The sequence below is a fragment of the Magnolia sinica genome, chromosome 3 (assembly GCF_029962835.1).
Source record: "Magnolia sinica isolate HGM2019 chromosome 3, MsV1, whole genome shotgun sequence".
NCBI lineage: Eukaryota > Viridiplantae > Streptophyta > Magnoliopsida > Magnoliales > Magnoliaceae > Magnolia > Magnolia sinica.
Window position 1 is genome coordinate 83,859,349 of NC_080575.1, and position 12,986 is coordinate 83,872,334.

At 41.6% G+C, this 12,986-nt stretch overlaps 1 protein-coding gene and 1 non-coding gene across 2 annotated transcripts in view; both read right to left on the minus strand.

Annotated features, from left to right (window-relative positions):
• The window catches only part of LOC131240094 (WAT1-related protein At3g18200-like), a 44,249-nt gene that overhangs the window by 22,350 nt on the left and 8,913 nt on the right, over window positions 1-12,986 (minus strand). The gene's annotated exons all lie outside the window — the stretch shown is intronic.
• On the minus strand, window positions 6,193-6,299 carry LOC131241785 (small nucleolar RNA R71). The gene has a single exon (XR_009169352.1). It is a non-coding gene; the product is annotated as a small nucleolar RNA R71 (small nucleolar RNA).

Genomic DNA, 12,986 nt, shown 5'->3' on the forward strand with positions numbered 1-12,986 from the left:
TAAATAACTTTAAGAGTGGTCAATGCAAACATAAGCTTTTGTTTCCATCATTTAATGTATTGTCCAGTGAACGGTTCGATTTTGGATAACTCGGTGGAAGCAGTAACTGTTAGGTAGCTATAATATATTTAATTCAACAAATTTAATTTCAATATTATTGGAATATTTGGTTAATTCAAATATACTATTAAAACTAAAACAAAAAATGAAATAAAAGAAATGAGACAAAAGACTTATAGGATTCAGTTGAGGCATGACGTGAGTCACTCAACTTGAAATCAAATTTTCTCTCCTTAGACACCATCCCAAGTGAAACAAGTTTCCAAAGCAATCAACCTCCAGGATACAACAATTGGGGGTGTACACGAACCGAGTTAGCTCGGTTAGCTCGCTCGACTCAACTCGAAAAAGTTCGATTCGACTCAGTTCGAAGCTGAGTTTGAGCCGAGTCGAGTTGATTTTTTTAGCTCAAAAAAATTTCGAACCAAGTTCGAGCTTGCCCGAGCTCGAGTCGACTCAGATCGAACGCCAACTTGAATCGAACTCAGATCGAACTAGTTCGATGACTCGATTACTCTGATATTGATGTTTCTTACCAAGTGTTTGATGAAATGACTTAACGAAGTGTCGGCTAGTGCCAAGGAAGATATGTATATAAAACAAACACCATTTTTCCTTAATTTTGATATTGCCTATAAAGTGTTTGATGAAATACTTGTAAACAGCTAGTGCTGCTTTACATACAATGAGAAATTGGAAGTGCATTGCATGTGTTTGTGAAAATGTTGCAGAGGCTCGATTTTGGCTCAAACTCTGCTCGAATTGGCCTGAGCTGCTAACCGAACCGAGTCAAAATGGCCAGTCAGGCTCGAGGACCGAGTTGAGCCGAGTTCGAGTTGGGGTCAACTAGTGGCTGAGCCGAGTCGAGCTGAGGTCATCTCAACTCGGTGTACACCCCTAACAACAATTATGACCTAGTCCCACCGGTGCACTCACTGTACATGGGTTCGAACCACTTACAGTTTAACCCAAAAATATACACTGTAAAATTGTGTCTTAAGGACCATTTTGAAAAAGTTTGGTCCGTCGGGTTTAAACCCAATAGGTGCAACCAGACACATCTCTCTATTTCAAAATGAAAAGGCTCAAGTGTGAGTACACTCGCATAAAATAAAGTCTCATAAGTACCCACACTCGCAGCCACGGCTCAACATGCTAGCTTGTATGGCTACAACATAGATTAGAGTTAATGGCATAGCTCTCCACGTGGCTAAATTCCCATGCCCCTTAAATGGGGCTCAAGCCCCAAGACAAAAAGTCAATCTTATATATCGGGAAAGTTTCTTGGATAAATCCGTTGTGGTGATAGTAAACCCACAACACGTAAGCAAGTCAAATTTCAAATTTTAGAGGGAAACAAATTATTTAAAATTATTTTTATTTTATTTAAAAATAAAATAAAACAAGAGTCATATTTTCGCCAACAGCCACTGTGGCTGATTTCGAATTCCAAGTTATTCCTTGGTTGTTGTGGGCTCAATAGGGATTAGCTTTGGATACTACGGGCATGTTTGGTTTTCCATAATACAGGTAAATTGCTGTAAATCACTGTAAAAAAGTAATTATTATATTCTTTCACCTGTTTGAAAACGAGTGTGTAATTTCACCGGGGAAACCGGTCCAAAAAATGTTGACTTAAATTCGTGGGCCCCATCATAATGTATATAATATATCCATGTTGTCCATCTGTTTTATTAGAATATTTTGAGGCTTTATCTAAAAAAATTAGGAAGATCTAATATTCAATTGGCCCACATGAAAGGAAACAATGGGCTTAATTTGTCCACCGTTGAAAGTTGATTCTTTTATTGGGCCCACGTTGAGGTTTATTCACCATCAAACCCATTCATAGGGTCACATGGACATAGATAAGTGAAAAATATAAATATAAGCCTGATCTAAAATTTCTAAGGGCCTCAACAAGTTTTAATGGTAGGCATTTAATTCTCATAATTTCATGTGGTGTGGTCCACTTGACCTTTAGATTTGACTAATTTTTGGACTCATCCCTTAAATTCATTTGGCGTAATGAATGGACGGTGTGGATAAGCCACACACATTATGGTGGGCCCCATATTTATTTTACAAATTCCTCGATTTGAGTGCTTAAAAAGTAAACGGTCAAGTCAGCATCGGAAAAGATGAAGGTAGATAAAGGTAAATTACCTTGGTAAATAATGATTACTCATTTACAACGTAATTACACTTGAGCCGAAAACCAAATAGGCCCTGCAGGGAATCGGATTCCTACCGCCATACCAGCGCATGGCCGGAATCTAAATCCTGCCAACATCTAATTCTCACCGACACAATTACTTTTGATTTTTCATCAGGCCTAGGCTTGGAAGATATGGAAGAGATTTCTGACTTATTGAATTAGGGTTTTGCGTATTTTTCAACATCGGTCGTTCAGTTTAAAATGTTGATTCTGATCATATAAAGTAGTTCTCTTCTATCAGATGAGGTGCCTATATTATGTAACCAAAAGCTATGTGTTGTGGGTCAAATATTGCATATCAGACCCATTTATTGTATGGATTTACAAGCATGACACCGTTTAATAGCCTAATTTAATTGTATTTGTGATGCAGGGCGTCTTCATGAGCTTGGACTGGGAAAGGACACTAAAAAGCATGGATTTACCGATCTGATGACACTAAAGCATGGGACGGACTCCTGGGGATTGGGATCGACGATTTTACACAGCCGAGATCCGGAAAAAATCGAGAAACTGAAGCTCAAGTGGCCCAAAAGTCGGCCAGAATGCAAGATCATAGGTTTCTCACCATCCGTTTGTCCCGAAATTTCATACACGGCCTGAAGAACATAAATTAACCGTACATGCAGAATTTCGGCCGTTGTATCCTGGTGGAAGTGGCCTAATGGATAGATCATCCCTCGGAATCATGATTCTGGGCCCACCTGTTGTTTGGATCTGCTTCATCTCCGGTCTCCACGGTCTAAATGATGTGACAGAATGGATGGACGGAGCGGATTTCATATATACATCATGATGGACCCCACAAGGAGCATGCGAGTGCATAGACGGTGCACTCCTGCGGTGCACCGAATTCCTACAAAAGGGTCAGCCACCGCTGACCCGCGTCCTCTTCAAAAACGTAACAGCGTTTACACGGCCGCCGGTTCTCCTCAGTGGGGCCCACTCGACACCTGAATTGATGATCTGAACCGTCCATTGTATCAAGAGGGTGGGCGTGAACATCGCCTAGGTGGCGTAATCTCGGAAGATAATGGAGAGTGGATTTCAGCTGTTAAAACGGATGATTAACGGTGACTTGAAAGATAACGTGGGCCACATGAAATGAGGACCAAAAGTAGTGCTTCCCACCTGATTTTTCGAGTAGAACGCAGTGGACGGATCGGATTTTCCAAAAAGATATTGAAATGGGGCCCACCATCGTCACAGCGTCAATAACATGACCCTGTTTTCGCAACCGGACGCCGTCCGACTTTCACGGCGAGTTGTACGCCCTTGGGGGCGGTCGGACGGCTGATCCGAGCCGTTCATCATGTAGGTGGGCCAGAAAGCTCCCAGAGGACGTTGTCCTTTTGGAAGGAAAGCAAAGAAGAAGAAGAGGAGAAGACTCCGAGTTTGGCTGCTGTGCGTCTCCGCAACCAACTCGTCCGCGATCTCCGGCCTTTCGCACGGACCTCCTGCTCTACATACAAGGAGTCCCAGCTTCCGCAGCTGAGTCCTGCCAGGACTCCACAGAAGGGAGGTGAGAAGAAAGATTAAAAGGGAGGAGGCTCGGTTTGAAAAAGGGGGGATTCATGTTATTCACGGCTGGAGAAAGAGCAGCAGTTTTTTCTCCGAGAGCAGCAGTTTTTTTTTTTTCTTGCTAAGGCTGCTGGAAGAAAGTGGTTTTGCTGAGACGGACGGCAGCGTGGAAAGGCTCGGTTTGGAGGCCGGAACGAGCAGAGGTCTGTTGCTGCTGGACGTTGGCAGAGAGTACAGTGTAGCTGCTGTGCACGGGAGGAGTGCAGCTGCTGTGCACAAAAGGAGGGTCAGCTGCACGTTTTTAGAGAAGCAGCAGGTGGGATTCCTGCTAGACGTGGCTGGAGAAAACAGAAGGAGAATTGGAAGAAAGAGGTTTTCTTTTTTTTCTTTCCTTTAATGTTTTTTTCATTCTTCTTCTTTTTAGTTGGAATTTAACCCATATCATGCTCGGCTAAACCTCTTAGCTAGGGCTAAGGGGTGAAGCTTGTAGCCTGATGGGAGAGATGTTGCTGGTGCCCTTTGATTAAGATTGAAGAGATTATTCTTGATTTAATTTTATGGGAATATTTTTAGTTTTTTTATGGCATGTTGTGACTGAAATTACAATGGGCTTGCAATGGCTTTGAATATTTCTTTCCTCTTTTTATATTTATGAAGTCAGGAAGCCCTGTTGTTCATCATTGTCCCATGGGCATGGTAGGATGACAGTACCTTCCTGACCTTCATGGCATGTTGATTGATTGATAATTAGATTAATTCTGTTGTTTGCTTTGTCTCTTGGGCATGGTTTGGTGATGGAATCCATTCTAATTCATACACCTTTCATCTCTTGAAACCTATATCAATGGCAGTTCAGTAAATTTCCATAATTTGTGATCCTGGCATACGATCTCCCTGTGGATCCCCTGAATCCCTAGTTTCCTTCCTCTGAATTCCTTAAAGTCTTAGACAATTCTTCCACAATTATTTCTTAAATTCTATTTGGTTTAGATCACATCTTAGTCTAGTTCTAGTTCTACTTGGTTTCAGATAACGTACAGGTATCAGTCCCTGTGGATTCGACCTCGGTCTTACCGAGTTTATTACTACATCACAACCCTATACTTGGGGAGTGAACAAGTTTTTGGCGCCGTTGCCGGGGACTGACGGTTACGTTTTTCTGAAATTAATTAGTTTTAGAATTAGGTTAGGATTAGGATTTTACTTACTTTAGGATAGAAGTTTTTTTATTTTATTCTATTTTTAGAACTTAACCTGTTTTCCTGTTTTGTAGGATCCTGACATAAGTTCTAAATTGGTAATTCCTTCCTAATCTCTCTCTCTTTCTACCTTTTAGAATTAGGGTTTAAATTTTGAAATTTTTAATTCTAGTCTTCTTTTTTCTATTTTTAGGAAGCAGTTTATTTTAGAAACTAGGGTAGTTATTTCCCTTTCTAGAAAAATCCTCTAATTTTCGAAACTTTTCTCTTTTGTTTTTCACTTTCTATTTTTAACTCTTTTTAAAATCTAATTTGTTTCCTCATTTATTTTTAGGATTTTTGGTTCAGAAACTAACCTTCCTATTTTGTAGGCCTTTAAGTTAGAAATCTCTAATTTGGTAAGCTCTTTCCCTACTTTCTATTTTTCAACTCTCTTTTAGTAATTTACTTTCTAGTATAAGACTTTCCTAGTTTATTTTAGAAGTTTCCACTTTCTGTTAGAATCTAACTTATTTTATTTTTATTTTGCGGGCCCTTAACTTAGGACTCCAATTTGGTAATTTCTTTCCAACTCTCTTTTTCTTTTAGATTTCCTTTTCCTTTCTTAGGATTAGACTTTGAATTTGATTGAGGGTGCGAGTGTTTCATGCCCAAGTGGGCCCGTGACAACACTCGGCGTCTCTTGTAAGGAGGATTAGTTGAGGGGTTGACTATCCATCGCAGATTAGACACCGCTCGAAATCCCCGGAGTTAACTGAGGTTATGGTGAAGACCAACCTCCTCTACTTCCACCCGGGGTGGAGGATACCCCAGATGAAAATGAGGTGCAACAGGCACCCCGCCTCGTACTTTACGAGATTTTTACAACCGGCGGGAGTGAGTACGCCCTCATGCATGATTTTTCCCGAAAATACAGGGACAAATGGACATCAAGCCAGAGTTATCCAACTCCTTCCCAAATTCCATGGACTTGAATCGGAGAGTCCATATTTGCATTTGAAAGAGTTCGATGAAATTATAGCTCATTATGTTTTCCTAATGTATCCGAGGATACAATTAGTGAAACTCTTTCCTTTTTCCTTAAAAGAGAAAGCTAAGACGTGGTTACATTCACTGCGTCCTAGATCCATTGGCACATGGAACGACATGCAGAGGGAATTCATAAAAAAATTCTTCCCACATCATAAAACGATTACCCTCAGAAAAGCGATCATGAACTTTACCCAAAAGGAAGATGAAACATTCTTTCAATGTTGGGAAAGGTTCAAAGATTTGGTCAGTTCATGCCCACAACACGGATTTGAAACGTGGCGCATTACAAATTTTTTCTATGATGGACTGACATCTTCCATGCGCCAAATGGTCGAGACAATGTGTAATGGAGAGTTCATTAATAAAGATATCGACGAGGTATGGGACTACCTCGATAGTTTGGCTGAAAAACACAATCTTGGGACTATTACCCAAAGTCGAACACCACGTCTAGGCCGACTCAATTAAAGGAGAAAGGTGGATTATATCTCTTGAAAGAAGAGGATGATCTCAAGTGTAAAGTGACTACGCTCATAAGGAAAGTTGAGGCCATGGAAGGAAAGAAGGATAAGGTTAATGAAATTGTTTGCGGCATCTGTGATTGCAACATTCACACAACTGAAAACTGTCCTACAATACCTGCCTTTCGAGGAGTGTTGAATGAACAAGCCAATGCCGTAAATAACTATCAAAGACCTTTTACTGGACCTAACTCCAACACATACAATCCTGGCTGGAAAAATCATCCAAACTTTAGTTGGAGGAATGGACAAACGGCGACTCCTCCAGGTTTCTTCAATCAAAATCCAAATCAAGTGAAACCTCAAGAGGAACCGGTTCAAAATCCCATACAAGAGCTGGCTCAGGCAATGCGGGGAATCACAGATTTTATGCAAAAGATAGATTCTCGTATGACGGTTATAGAAAAGGGGATGCTTCCTGCACAACCTCTCCCCAATCCTAAACCGCAATACGAGAATAATGATCCCAGCTCTTCAAATCAGATGGGACATGCTAAATCCATCACCACTCTTAGGAGTGGGAAGATCATTGATAAAACTCTTCCGGTTAGGCCCGAAAAGCCTCAAGAACCAAAAGAGGACAACAATGATGGATCTAGTGATGCCCCACAAAAAGTGGAACCGGAACTTCTAGAGAAGCCAGTTGCTCCATTCCCCCAACGGTTGGTTTCACCAAAACCTCTCTCTAACTCTCAGGATATCTTAGAGGTGTTGAAACAGGTGAAAGTCAACATTCCTCTGCTTGATGTCGTTAAACAGATACCTTCATATGCTAAATTCCTAAAAGACTTATGCACGACCAAGCGATGGAAAATTATTCAAAAGAAAATCTTCTTGACTGAGAAAGTGAGTGCCATCCTGAAGCAAGACGTGCCGCAGAAATTCAAGGATCCCGGTAGCCCAACCATATCATGTGTAATCGGGAACCATCGAATTGATCACGCACTTCTTGACTTAGGAGCGAGCGTCAATTTGATTCCCTACTCGGTATACAAACAGTTAGGTTTGGGTGAATTAAAACCCACCCTAACCACACTACAACTTTCTGATCGCTCTGTTCGTGTACCAAGAGGGATAATTGAGGATGTTTTGGTCCAAGTTGATAGATTTTACTATCCTGTAGACTTTATCATCCTGGACACTGAACCCATCAATAACATGAGCACTCAGATTCCTGTCATTCTTGGTCGCCCATTCCTTGCCACATCAAATGCAATTATCAATTGCAGGAATGGTATCATGACTATGTCTTTTGAAAATTTGACATTGGAGTCAAACATTTTTTTCAATAACGGCAGCAACTCAGAGGATGATGACGATTTCCACGACATTAACATGATTGACTCTTTCGTGGAAGATACGACACCTCTGACCTTATCCTCCGACCATCTAGAGACGTGCCTGGCCCACTCCCATGATTTTGATGATGACATGATCAGGGAGACTTGCGCCTTGCTTGATACTGCACCGGTACTTGAAGTTAACCGATGGAGACCACAATTTGAAGAATTACCACAAACTGATGTAGTGCCTCTACCGTCTAACCTCAAGCCGCCGAAGCTTGACCTAAAACCTTTGCCCTCGATTTGAAATATGCCTATTTAGGTCAAGATGAGACATACCCGGTGGTGATCTCTGCCCACCTGGAGAAAGAACAGGAGAGTATGCTTATATCTACTCTCATTGAGCATAAAGGAGCCCTGGGATGGACGATAGCGGACCTCAAAGGAATCGATCCCTCGATTTGTACTCATCACATATACCTTGAGGATAATGCAAAACCGCTCGGCAACCACAACGTAGACTAAATCCCAACATGAAGGAAGTGGTTAAGGCCGAGGTTCTTAAACTATTGGATGTGGGTATTATATACCCTATATCCGATAGTCAATGGGTGAGTCCAACTCAAGTGGTCCCTAATAATTCCTTAATCACCATCGTAGCCAATGCTAATAATGAACTCGTGCCAACTAGAGTCACTACTGGTTGGAGAATGTGCATTGACTACAGGAAGTTGAATACCGTCACGAGGAAAGACCACTTCCCTTTACCATTCATTGATCAGATCCTGGAAAGGTTAGCTGGTCATTCCTATTACAGTTTTCTTGACGGGTATTCAGGCTACAACCAGATAGAGATAGCCCCTGAAGACCAGGAAAAGACTACATTTACATGTCCCTACGGCACCTTTGCCTATCGAAGGATGCCATTCGGACTATGTAATGCCCCTGCCACTTTTCAGCGATGTATGCTTAGTATTTTTTCTGACATGGTGGGGCAATATTTAGAGGTCTTCATGGACGATTTCTCTGTTTACGGTCCATCTTTCAGCAAGTGCTTGGAAAGTCTTAAATGTGTGCTGAAAAGATGTGAAGAGAAGAACTTGGTACTTAATTGGGAGAAGTGCCATTTCATGGTTCAGAAGGGAATTGTCCTTGGGCATATCATCTCGTCCAAAGGAATCGAGGTAGATAAGGCAAAAATCGATCTTATCTCTAACCTACCTCCACCCAAGAACATTAGAGACGTGCGATCCTTCTTAGGACACGCAGGGTTTTACAGGCGATTCATAAAGGACTTTAGTCTCCTCTCTCGTCCATTATGTAATCTTCTTCAAAAGGATGTTCCGTACGAGTGGACTGAGCAATGCCAGGAAGCTTTCACCAAGCTTAAAGGCACATTAACCACTGCACCTATCATGCAGCCCCCGATTGGAACCTTCCTTTTGAGCTTATGTGCGACGCTTCTGATTATGCTCTTGGGGCGGTCCTAGGCCAGAGAAAAGACAAGAAGCCCTACGTCATTCACTACGCAAGTAGGACTCTAAATCCTGCCCAAGTGAACTACTCGACTACGGAAAAGGAACTCTTAGCCGTAGTATTCGCCTTGGACAAATTTAGGTCCTACCTGATCGGATCCAAGATCATTATATATACAGATCATGCGGCACTGAAGTATCTTCTTTCTAAGAATGATTCTAAGCCCCGCTTGATAAGATGGATCCTTCTACTCCAAGAATTTGATTTGGAAATTAAAGATAAAAAGGGAGTAGAGAACGTAGTGGCTGATCACCTTTCTCGCCTTAATACCTCTGATTCCCTTGAGGTGACACATATCAATGACATGTTCCTTGATGAAAAACTGTTCAGAGTCTCACATTCACCTTGGTTCATTGATATTGGTAATTATCTTGCCATAGGTTCCATACCGACACAGTGGACTGCGCAAGATAAGAAGAAATTTTTCACCGAGGTGCGCAACTTTTTCTGGGATGATCCTTACTTATTTAAATATTGCCCAGACCAAATTCTAAGGAGATGTGTACCAGACGATGAGCATCAGAGCGTCATCTCCTTCTGTCACTCAGAGGCCTGTGGTGGTCACTTTTCTGCTAAAAAGACCACGGCCAAGATTCTGCAGTGTGGCTTTTACTGGCCCACTATGTTCAGGGACACTCATGAGTTTTGCAAAGCTTGTGAGCGTTGTCAGAAATTGGGAGCATTGTCCCGTCGAAATATGATGCCTTTGAATCCCATCCTTATCATTGAAGCATTTGATTGCTGGGGCATCGATTTCATGGGACCATTCCCCCAATCGTTTGGAAATCTGTATATTTTGCTCGCCGTGGATTATGTCACTAAATGGGTTGAAGCGATTCCGTGTCGAAAGAATGACCATCGCACGGTCATTAAATTCCTGAAAGAGAACATCCTTTCTCGATTCGGAACGCCTCGAGCCATCATTAGTGATGGGGGCTCACACTTTTGTAATAGACCATTCGAGAGCTTAATGAAGAAATACGGTATCTCTCATAAGGTGAGCACCCCATACCATCCACAGACAAGTGGACAAGCCGAGATTTCTAATAGGGAGATTAAACACATTTTGGAGAAAACGGTTAACCCTGATCGTAAGGATTGGTCAATCCGATTGATCGATGCCTTATGGGCATACCGTACTGCCTTCAAAACTCCTATTGGAATGTCTCCCTTTAGACTTGTCTATGGGAAAGCTTGTCACTTGCCTGTGGAGCTGGAACATAAGGCATACTGGGCGATCAAAAATCTTAATTTCAATCTAGACAATGCTGGCTCGCTACGCAAACTGCAGTTGAATGAACTTGAAGAAATCCGGAACGACGCATACGAGAATTCGAGAATTTACAAGGACAGGATGAAGGCGTTTCATGATCAACATATTCTACGAAAATCATTCACGCCAGGCCAGAAAGTCCTTTTGTATAATTCTCGATTACATCTCTTTCCGGGTAAGCTTCGATCTCGTTGGACCGGCCCTTACATTGTTGTTACTGCTTATCCTCATGGGGCCGTCGAGATAAGAGATCCCGACAATGGCAAGGAGTTTAAAGTAAATGGGCATCGTTTAAAGCCATTTGTCGAGAAATTTGATTCAGAGGACATGTCCATGCCTCTGACTGATCCTGTTTACCAGGACTGATCTCTTAGTCTGATGGAGGTATAGGTAGGTTTATCGCTTTCATAGGATTATGGTAGTTGCTTTGGTCTGGCTGAAGACGTTAAACTTAGCGCTCCTGGGAGGCAACCCAGCTTTTCAACTTATTTCATTTTCCTAGCAAGTTCAATGTTTGTGGGTAACATTACTGCAAACCCTCACGAGACTACAACTCGTCCACTAGGGGTAACCTAGGGGTTTAAAGGCTTGTTGCATGCGCTAAATGCAATCGAGAGCACCTGCGAAAGTGGTATAGGTAGGATTTTATTTTTGTTAGTTTTGTGTTATTTTCTCTCTCGTGCTGACTGGATTCCATGCTGCGATCTCTTGGAAAGTCTCTCACGATTCATCATCCAGGTACTATCTTCCCTTCACTTTTTCTTTACTTTTGTTGTCCTATGCGCATTCCATACACATATACCTTGAGGACAATGTAGCTTTTAAGTTGGGGGTGGGAGATTAGGTTACCTAATCAGTGTTTTTTTTTCATCTTGAGCAAAAAGTGTGAAAATTTTTAAATTTTTTCTGGACTTTCTGGTGAACTCAAAGTGATTTGACAACCATCTTTGATTTAGAATCACAGGATATGGAATGTTGGTGATTTACTGCTCTTGGATTCAGTTGCTCGTTAGATTTCACAGTTAAGTTTAATTATTAATCCATGATTAGAAGTTGTAAACATTGATTGAGTCATGATTTCACATGTCACATCTCGCTTACACATCAAGATTTAAGTTTAAAACTGAAGGGTTAATTTGGGGATCAGTAAGCATAGAAGGAACCAACTTGAACAATTGTCCGTCAAGATCAATTAAAAGGAAGAGATACCGTTGAAAAAGGTTAGGCAAAGAATCTTCACTATAGGTTTGCTCCTTATAAGTGTGGACTTCATTCCCCTTCTTGATTTTCTCAAAAAAAAAAAAAAAAAAAAAAAATAAAGGAATGAAAAGATGATCTTTGAGGCAAGCTTTGGTTATTATGAATTCTCTTGTTAATCACCAACGATATCCTGAAATAAAGAATTGAATATTAATGTTGAAAGTTGGGATTACACTTTACGTCTGTGGAACTCAATGTTTAGGATTATTTCTAATTAAGGGACTAATACTTTGAATGAAGTTTGCCGTGTGTTTGAGTCTAGGAGAGAGTAAAGCCCAACATTCATGAATTGTTGAATTCTGAATATCTAGATTGTTTTCCAAAATCACTCGAGTTCATAGAAATTCTCCTGTAATTCTCAACTTATTTTTCGCATACTTTGCTCGGGACTAGCAAAATGCTAGTTGGGGGTTGTGTTAAGGGTCAAATATTGCATATCAGACCCATTTATTGTATGGATTTACAAGCATGACACCGTTTAATAGCCTAATTTAATTGTATTTGTGATGCAGGGCGTCTTCATGAGCTTGGACTGGGAAAGGACACTAAAAAGCATGGATTTACCGATCCGATGACACTAATGGGACGGACTCCTGGGGATTGGGATCGACGATTTTACACAGCCGAGATCCGGAAAAAATCGAGAAATTGAAGCTCAAGTGGCCCAAAAGTCGGCCAGAATGCAAGATCATAGGTTTCTCACCATCCGTTTGTCCCGAAATTTCATACACGGCCTGAAGAACATAAATTAACCGTACATGCAGAATTTCGGCCGTTGTATCCTGGTGGAAGTGGCCTAATGGATAGATCATCCCTCGGAATCATGATTCTGGGCCCACCTGTTGTTTGGATCTGCTTCATCTCCGGTCTCCACGGTCTAAATGATGTGACAGAATGGATGGACGGAGCGGATTTCATATATACATCATGATGGACCCCACAAGGAGCATGCGAGTGCATAGACGGTGCACTCTTGCGGTGCACCGAATTCCTACAAAAGGGTCAGCCACCGCTGACCCGCGTCCTCTTCAAAAACGCAACAGCGTTTTCGCTGTCGTCCACCGGTCCTCCTCAGTGGGGCCC